This window comes from Homarus americanus, unplaced genomic scaffold (genome assembly GCF_018991925.1).
Source record: "Homarus americanus isolate GMGI-L3 unplaced genomic scaffold, GMGI_Hamer_2.0 scaffold41366, whole genome shotgun sequence".
Classification (NCBI taxonomy): domain Eukaryota; kingdom Metazoa; phylum Arthropoda; class Malacostraca; order Decapoda; family Nephropidae; genus Homarus; species Homarus americanus.
Genome location: NW_024723541.1, coordinates 4447061 through 4456342, shown reverse-complemented (window position 1 = coordinate 4456342; position 9282 = coordinate 4447061).

The window sequence follows — 9282 nt, the reverse complement described above, 5'->3', positions numbered from 1 at the left end:
TTTAATTTTACACCTATGTTAGAATAATGAGATATTTACATTCATAATTAATTAATAAAAAACATTGAAATTTAGTTATAAAGGTGTTTCAGGAGGTGTTAGTTGGTTAATGATTCATTAGTTAGTTAATTAACAAGTTAGAGAGATAATTAACATCAGGTGTTACTATTTACAGGTAAACTAATAGTCAGGTGAGGTAATTAAGGTGTATTTTAATTAATTTCAAGTATTTTTTCTCTATTTTAATACAGAGAGAGGACAGGTAAGTAGATGGAGAGAGAGAGAGAGAGAGAGAGAGAGAGAGAGAGAGAGAGAGAGAGAGAGAGAGAGAGAGAGGAACTCGCTCGTGTATACTTGTATTTTATGATGTAATAAAGTTGACCACAAGTTAAATTATTAGGCAATGGAGAAACAGTGTTATGTGGTATGTTATGTGGTATGTTGTGTGGTATGTTGTGTGGTATGTTGTGTGGTATGTTGTTGTGGTATGTTGTTGTGGGGATGTTGTGTGGTATGCTGTGTGGTATGTTGTGTGGTATGTTGTGTGGTATGTTGTTGTGGGGATGTTATGTTGTATGTTGTGTGGTATGTTGTGTGGTATGTTGTGTGGTATGTTGTGTGGTATGTTGTTGTGGGGATGCTGTATGGTATGTTGTGTGGTATGTTGTGTGGTATGTTGAGTGGTATGTTGTGTGGTATGTTGTGTGGTATGTTGTGTGTTATATTGTGTGGTATGTTGTGTGGTATGTTGTGTGGTATGTTATTGTACGCTTCTGCAGACAGGTGTTGACTTCTGCAGACAGATGTTGACTTCTGCAGACACCTGTTGACCTCTGCAGACACCTGTTGACCTCTGCAGACACCTGTTGACCTCTGCAGACACTCGTGAGGTCAACTGGTCAAGGTTAGATCACACGGTTGTGGTGATTAACGAGACATTTACTGTACTCTGAGACCTAAAGTAAACATTATGTTCTTTTTAATTTATCATCGTTAACAAAAGCAGATGATGTGATTCGGGTTTTGTTAAATTATTCTTGTAAAAAAATGATTCGTGTGTCTTGTAAATCTTGTAAATAGGTTATCAGATTATTAATTTTGTAAAAGAATGACACTTGTATTATGATAGTCTGATTGTCCTGTACGGTTGTGTTTTGATCTGATTGTCTTAAGTTGTCATGTTTTGATGTTCTGATTGTCTTGTAAAACTAACAAACAAACACATTTATTTTGACTAATCTAGAGAGAGAGAGAGAGAGAGAGAGAGAGAGAGAGAGAGAGAGAGAGAGAGAGAGAGAGAGAGAGAGAGAGAGAGAGAGCATGTGTGTGTATGTGTGTGTATGTGTGTGTGTGTGTGTGTGTACGTGTGTGTGTGTCTCAGTATAGTCACCACGACACCTGCTTGGAGAAGACGGTGACTTATGCCATCAGGTGAGAATATTTACACACAGGTATGTATGTATGTATGTATGTATATGTGTGTGTGTGTGTGTGTGCGCGCGCGTGTGTGTGTGTGTGTGTGTGTGTGTGACTCCTCCTCCCTCCTACAGTGTGTCGACCTTAACACAGTGAGCGGTGGCCACTACTGCAGCCTCTCCACCGTCGTGTGACATGAGAACTTCACCTCTGTCACTCTCTCTACCACCAGACGTTATATGGAGTGTCACTATTGATATATTTATGAATATTTACGATCGAATCTACCACCACTCACGTTCCGATGTGCCTCTCATAAATTAAAAGTGGTTGTCATGTCTACCTGAGAGGAGCGATCCAATCAGGTGGGGCCTTTAAAGCTGTGGTGCCGGCGCGCGGACACCTGGTTGGTCACCTGGGTAAGCGGGCGACCAATCAGAGCCCTCTTATCTTGACAGGTTGCTTGCAAGTGGGCGGGGCTTCAGTTATTTACGCGAGAACGGGCCTCCAAGCCTATATCTAGCCAACAATTGATCACATGAGCGTCTTGGCAATCTACATAATTTTTCGAGGCAATTATTGCATTCGCCGCACGAAGAATGGTTGTGGAACACGTCATTACTTACTACAGCGGTGCTCCGCCCGCCCGCCCAGCTACACACACTTGATCAATGCCTCGCTGTCCGTTGTAAACACTCACCGCGTCTCTCCGCCGCCCCAGCCAGCCTCCACACCTTACAGCCGCCGCCGCCGCCGCCCTGCCACAGATCTCCCGCCGCCACTACCCCTGCCGCAGCTGCCTAACCTGCCGCAAGCCTCTAAAGTTACCGCTGTTACTCAGTACCCCCCCCCTCCCCGTACTGCCGCAGCCGCCGTCTTATCCCACCACCGTTGGGAACTCCTTCTTCTGCCGCCCAAATAGTCTCCGCCATCTAGTGCCGCCGACTACAAAAATGCCGCCGCCGCCGCTAGCGTCAACCACGCCGCTGAATACTAAAAAGCGCCGCAGTCATCGCTAAAATGCCATCCAGTGTGTGTTATTCTTCCAGCGCTGAGTTATAGTGTCTGCCACCACCACTACCACCACACTGCACCACTACCACCACTATACTGTACCTTTACCACCACTATACTGTACCTCTACCACCATCACATCACTGCACCACCACTACCACCACTGTATTGTACCCTGCCACCACCACCACCACTACCACCACTACTACACTATACCACCACCACCACATTCTCACCGTAACCAACAAATACAGCATAAACTCTGTACCTGTAACTACTACTAGCTGTACCCTCACCAACACCTGTAATAATGAGGCTGCCGTACACCTGTGGACTGAGGGCTTATAATAATAATAATAATAATAATAATAAAACTCATTAAACCCAAGAATTATAATATTCTTATATAATTTCCCATATAATTTCTACCAAAATATTACTGCCATAAAATACCATAATACTCCTACCATTATATATCTACCATACCATTACTACCATGATAAACCTACCATATTATTCCTACCACAATGTATACCTACCATTCAACATCTACCATGATATAACTACCATAGCAAAACTTTAAAAAAATATATATAATACTTTTACTATAAGACTTAAATAATGGAAATAAAACTAATAATACTTTCTTATATTTTGATAATTTTAGTGAGTTATAAAGAGTATATATATTTTTGGCTCACTATTCACCATAATTATTCTTGATATTAATGAGTTATTTTATTATTTCAAGTTTGGGTCTCTTGGGGGATTTTGTTTGTTTGTTTGTGCTTGTGTTTGTTTGTTTGTTGGTGTCGTTTTTGTTTGTTTGCGTTTGTTTGTTTGTTTTTTGTTTGTTTGTTTGTGTTTGTTTGTGTGTTCTCTATACTTTAACTAAATGAAAACTAATCCTTTTCTCTCTATCTATCTATCTATCTATCTATCTATCTATCTATCTATCTATCTATCTCTCTATCTATCTTACACATTCTCCCTCTCTTTCTCTCACTCACCCTCACCTCCCTATATCTATCTGTCTGTCTATCTATCTCACTGTCTATCTCACTGTCTACCTCACCGTCTATTTCACTGTCTATCTCACTGTCTATCTCACTGTCTATCTCACTGTCTACCTCACATTCTCTCTCACTGTCTATCTCACACTCTCTCACTGTCTATCTCACACTCTCTTACTGTCTATCTCACTGTCTACCTCACTGTCTACCTCACTGTCTACCTCACATTCTCTCTCACTGTCTATCTCACTATCTCTCACTGTCTATCTCACACTCTCTCACTGTCTATCTCACTATCTCTCACTGTCTATCTCACTATCTCTCCCTGTCTCTCACATTCTCTGTCACTCTCTCTCACCTCTTGTCCTTACCTGGCTCTGGTTGCCTCCCTGCCCCGGAAACTGTGACAATATTAATAAATTACGGTGATTTATGGTTATTGTCGCCAGTCATGTGTCATCATTAAGACGGGGGTGATGTGTGTGTGTGTGTGTGTGTGTGTGTGTGTGTGTGTGTGTGTGTGTGTGTGTGTGTGCGTCTGTCTGTCTGTCTGTCATTAATAATTATAGTCTAAATTGGATATAACTACACCAAGATAATTACTGCTTATGGATATTCATAACAGTTGTATTTACCGACCTGACAACCTCACATCAACAACAACAACAACAATAATAATAATAATAATAATAATAATAATAATAATAATAATAATAATAATAATAACAACAGCAATAACAATAATAACACTACCACCACCAACAAAAATAACAACAATAATAACAACATCACCATAACAATTACCATTAAATTACACCCATTAAATAAAGAAAAGCTCCATTAACCTCTATTTTTATTCAGAATTACAGAATGGCTGCCATAGATTCACTGTAGTTTAATTTCAATAACAAAAAAGTGAACCTCCAGCAAGACCTTTCACTCCTAATCACTTCCTTAATTTCCATATTTTAAGGGGTCACTTGAAGGGGTTAGGTGAAGGGGAAGGGTTTGATGGGGGTTGATGGGGAGAGGGTGGAGGCGTTGATGACGGGGAGAGGGGTGGAGGCGTTGATGAGGTGGAGGTTGATGGGGAGAGGGTGGAGGCGTTGATGAGGTGGAGGGGGTTGATGGGGAGAGGGTGATGGGAGGGGCCGATGGGGTGGGGGTTGATGGGGTGGGATTGAAGGGGAGGGGTTGAAGGGGACGGGTTGAAGGGGAGGGGTTGAAGGGGCGGGAGGTGATCAGGTAAATCTCGAGGGGGTAATACACAGGTAAACACAGCCAATTAAGAAGGTGTACCAGGTATCAACGAAGAATTTCACGCCATATTTTTCCAGTTGCTTGAGTCAGTATTGATTAGAAAATGATTCGTTACCTAATGGTGATTAGAGCTGGCCTTTCTTAGCATTGATTAAGGAAGAAATGATTCGTAAGTGACTGGTAATGTATTTGATTCAGTGATTCTTCGTTTCGTTTGATGGGAGAGAATTGGCTCATATACGGGAGATTGAAAGTTGCGTTTAGTGATTCGGTGTTTCATAGGCCATTGATTCGGAAAAAAATAATTAGCATAGTAGTGATTTAACTCCTAAAAATATAAAGAGAGAAGCAATATCTGTCATTCACTAATCTTTAGGCATTTTTTCTCTACTATATAACCCGGATATATATTATACTTAAGGTAAATACAAAGGGTTATCTTAAAGTGGGGTTATATTAAATAGATTTTTACGACGTGAGTGAGAAGTTGTAAATTTGTCAGCCCAGGCGTGAGGGTGATTTACAAGCCGTCAGAGGTTGTATTTACGTGTTTACAAAGTTGATGCATTATTTTACGAGGTAGAAGAAGAAGCTGAAAAAACCAACGGAATTGTAAATTTTGTGTTTTGTTTATTTTACGAGGTAGAAGAAGAAGAAGAAGAAGAGGAATGTATGTATGTATGTATGTATGTATGTATGTATGTTAGTAGTAGTAGTAGTAGTAGTATGTATGTATATGTATCAAGATAAACATACACACTACACATATCTCCGGGTTTAAGAAAAAAATCTCAATTATACAACCTCTAAAATCCCTTTAATATGACCTGGTAATAATACTGGGAGTTGAGGTTCTAAACAGAGCATCAGACAAGACACTATCTTAGCCATGTCGTATAAACCCCTGTGAAATATGACTTAATGAATGCCATCTTTATACTACCTGAGAAAACTTATAGACATGTGTGTGTGTGTGTGTGTGTGTGTGTGTTATGGCTTTGTGTGCGATACCTGTCTTGCGTGCGTGTGTGTGTGTGTGTGTGGGAGTCTGGGTATGTGTTTTTGTCCGTGTTTACATGTCTACACGTGCATATATATGTGTGTATGCGTGTGTGTGTGTGTGTTGATATCTAGTACAAGTTACGAGAGAGAGAGAGAGAGAGAGAGAGAGAGAGAGAGAGAGAGAGAGAGAGAGAGAGAGAGAGAGAGAGAGAGAGAGAGAGAGAGAGAGAGAGAGATCCATTCAAGTAGTCAGACAGTGAAGCAAGAGGCCCCTAGACAGACGCTAGTGGGTGAGGTTTTGATAACTTTTGATTCGCGTCGTCACTCAGCTGGAGGCCATGGTCACCACTCTCTGCCAGACGCAAGAATATCCTCCCCCCCTCACCACCTTCCAAACGCTAACTAAAACTCACAAAACTACTACTCCTCACAAACTAAATACATATACAAAATAAATTACTCTCACTATATAAATACCACTATTATATGACCGTAATCCCTTAAAAAAAACAAGTTAAATATGAAACGATATAAAACAAATTTGTATAAATATCCCAATATATCCTAGAGAATATTCTACCATCAACCAAAAGGGATATATACCCCATAGATATAAAACACACCTAAATGAAATAAAAAAAAACTCCATCTACACGTAAAGAAAAATTAAAATAAACCTTTGATTCAGATTATTTACATTATCTCAGTTGATCCCCCGGCGGGCAACGAGATGGTAAGGTACGATTAACCTTTTACGTGTGTGTGCGATGTGGCTGCCAAACCTCCCTTCCTCCTCTTTTGTTTTGCTTCTTGTCGGCAGAGTTTAGTGCTGCCTTAGTCCTTGGGTTTGACATTTCTCTAGTTTATCCCCGGTGACTCATTACGCGGTCAAGAGAGAGAGAGAGAGAGAGAGAGAGAGAGAGAGAGAGAGAGAGAGATGACTGGTTAGTGAATAGGAGATGAGAGATAACGAGAGAGAGAGAGAGAGAGAAGAAAGAGAGGAGAAACCGAATGGATAGATAGATAATTAGTTAGTGAATAAGATAGATAGATATATTGATAACCTTACTCACAAAAACAAGTTAGAATCCAAACCAACAAATGCACAACACAATATACCATTTTCTTTAAGGGTCAACTATGATAAATTTGTCAAACTCTTATCACTAAAACTTATATCAATATATATTTTTTTCTTTAAATTCTTATAATACCTGTTGACTTTTGTGTTAATTAAATGTACACCTTAAAGCGAGTAAGATAATTAAAGGTGTGTGTGTGTGGGAGAGAGAGAGAGAGAGAGAGAGAGAGAGAGAGAGAGAGAGAGAGAGAGAGAGAGAGAGAGAGAGAGAGAGAGAGAGAGAGAGAGTCAATTATTTATATTAAAATTATAACTAGCTGTACCATCTAACAATATTACAGATGCGAGGCAGACAGGTGTGCAGACAGTCAGATATATGGACATTCAGGTAATAGACAGTCAGGTGTGTAGGCAGTCAGGTGTGAGGGTCAATCAAGCAGGCAGATAGGATGAGGGAGGGAGGGAATGACCAGGTATAAGGACAGTCAGATATAGAGACAGTCAGGTGTGAGGGCCAATCAAGCAAGCAGGTCGGAGTGAGAGAGGGAGGGAGTGAGGGAGGAGGCGCCGTAGTGTCTGCAGGAAGGCTACTAACTCCCAGCTAGCAAGTGTCATTATGGATCTTGACACGAAAGTTAGTAAGCTCGTCTGTGTTGTTCATTCCTCCTTTATTCTCTCTCTCTCTCTCTCTCTCTCTCTCTCTCTCTCTCTCTCTCTCTCTGCTGTTATTATTATTATCACTCTTGTCGTCGTTGTTGTAGTTGTTCTTATCATTACTATAAATTAACATTATCATCATTACTACAACAATAATATTTCACAACAACAGTTTAAAAAAAATTATACATCGAACTAATGACCAAAAAAAATTTAAGAGAATTGTATCCCACAAAACTATTAACGGACTGAATCCAACCCCAAAACCTTCAATTATTTCATGAATTCTTCGTTATACGCTTATCATCCTTTATCAAAACCTCTATATCATAACTCCTGAATCTTTATTACGTACAAATTACTTTCCAAATTACGTTTTCGTAGTAGTTTAGAACGTAATTATGTTGTTTGGTAGTGAGGGGGTCATTTTCCCACGCGGTAGATTTTCAGCACTTTTAGAACACTGGTTGTCGATATTGACTTTAAGGCTGGAGGCCATAATAATATTGACCTGGGAGAATATATTGAGAATTTGCTTTGATAATTAAGGTAAAATAGCTACGTGTGTTGAGTTCCTTGATAAATATAGCTGTAAGAATGTTAGATAAGCTATGATAATGTTAAGTAGAGAGATTTTGTAGCGGTGAAAAGAAGCTAAACAATAAAAGCTGAGAATTTTGTAGTTTGGTGAAAAGAAAATCCAGACTTGGTTAGGTATCTACAGGGTTTAATGAAAGTTAACGAAGACTAGATATAAACACCAAAACTACACCTTGGTTTAACGAGAAGTAATGACGTTTAGTACATAGTGTAGATGTTCAACTCAGTCCTGATTTAGTTGAACACTTTTATGCATAGTTAAACGTCACAGTACAACCAAAAATGTACTTAATCCAATTTTTATACGTGTACTAAAAGGAGTATCAACTATGTACACCCATTAAAAAGTACACATCACGTTTATCCTAATTTTGTACACATTTAAATAAGTACAAGGTAGAAATGAACACTCTTATGTACAACTAAACATCATAGTACATCTAAAAAAAAATAATTATCCCACTTATCCTAATTTTGTAGATAATTAAGTACAGGTAGACCAGTACATGTTACCTGTAGCTCATGGTGGTGGCACAGGTAAGGCAACTAAGGTGTGAGGGGAGAGGGTACATATTCTGAACACCCGCTTGAGTCTTAGCTGTCGGTCGAGTGCTTGAGTAAGTGTGTGTGTGTGTGTGTGGATGGAATGAGGAAGGGAGAAAAAAGAGAGAGAGACGGAGATAGGTAAGTAGGCATGAAGAAAGAAAGACAGAAAGACAGAAAGAAAGAAATCTCCAGGTATCAAGAGGCCTCAAGGTATATGGTAGAATCTCAATGTTTTTTATACCATTCTGGACTTAATCTCTTCACCTGTGGGGGATACGAACTCAATTATTTTTACCTCTAGATATTGGTAGTTTCGAGAGGTCAAGCTAAATTACTGTAACTTATTGTAACTTATTGTAACTTATTGTAACATATTGTAACTTACTGTAACTTATTGTAACTCGTTCTTGTTGATATGGTCTTCAGTATATTAAGTACAATGAAGGGGAAAAATTCGTCATTGGTTGAATTATTTCTCGTTGGTATGGAAACAAATTCCTTCGTGTATGATAAGGTAATATTAGTCAGGTGATTAGAGGTTGAATTTGGTTGATTAACGACGATTAACGATGCTAGAATTGTTGTGGTATTTCTGTGTGACTTATATGGGTTAATTTGACGGCTACTGAATATTTATTTCTGAATAAATTAAACCCTAAGTTATGTTTGTTTATTAATACAGTCCATCGGTAT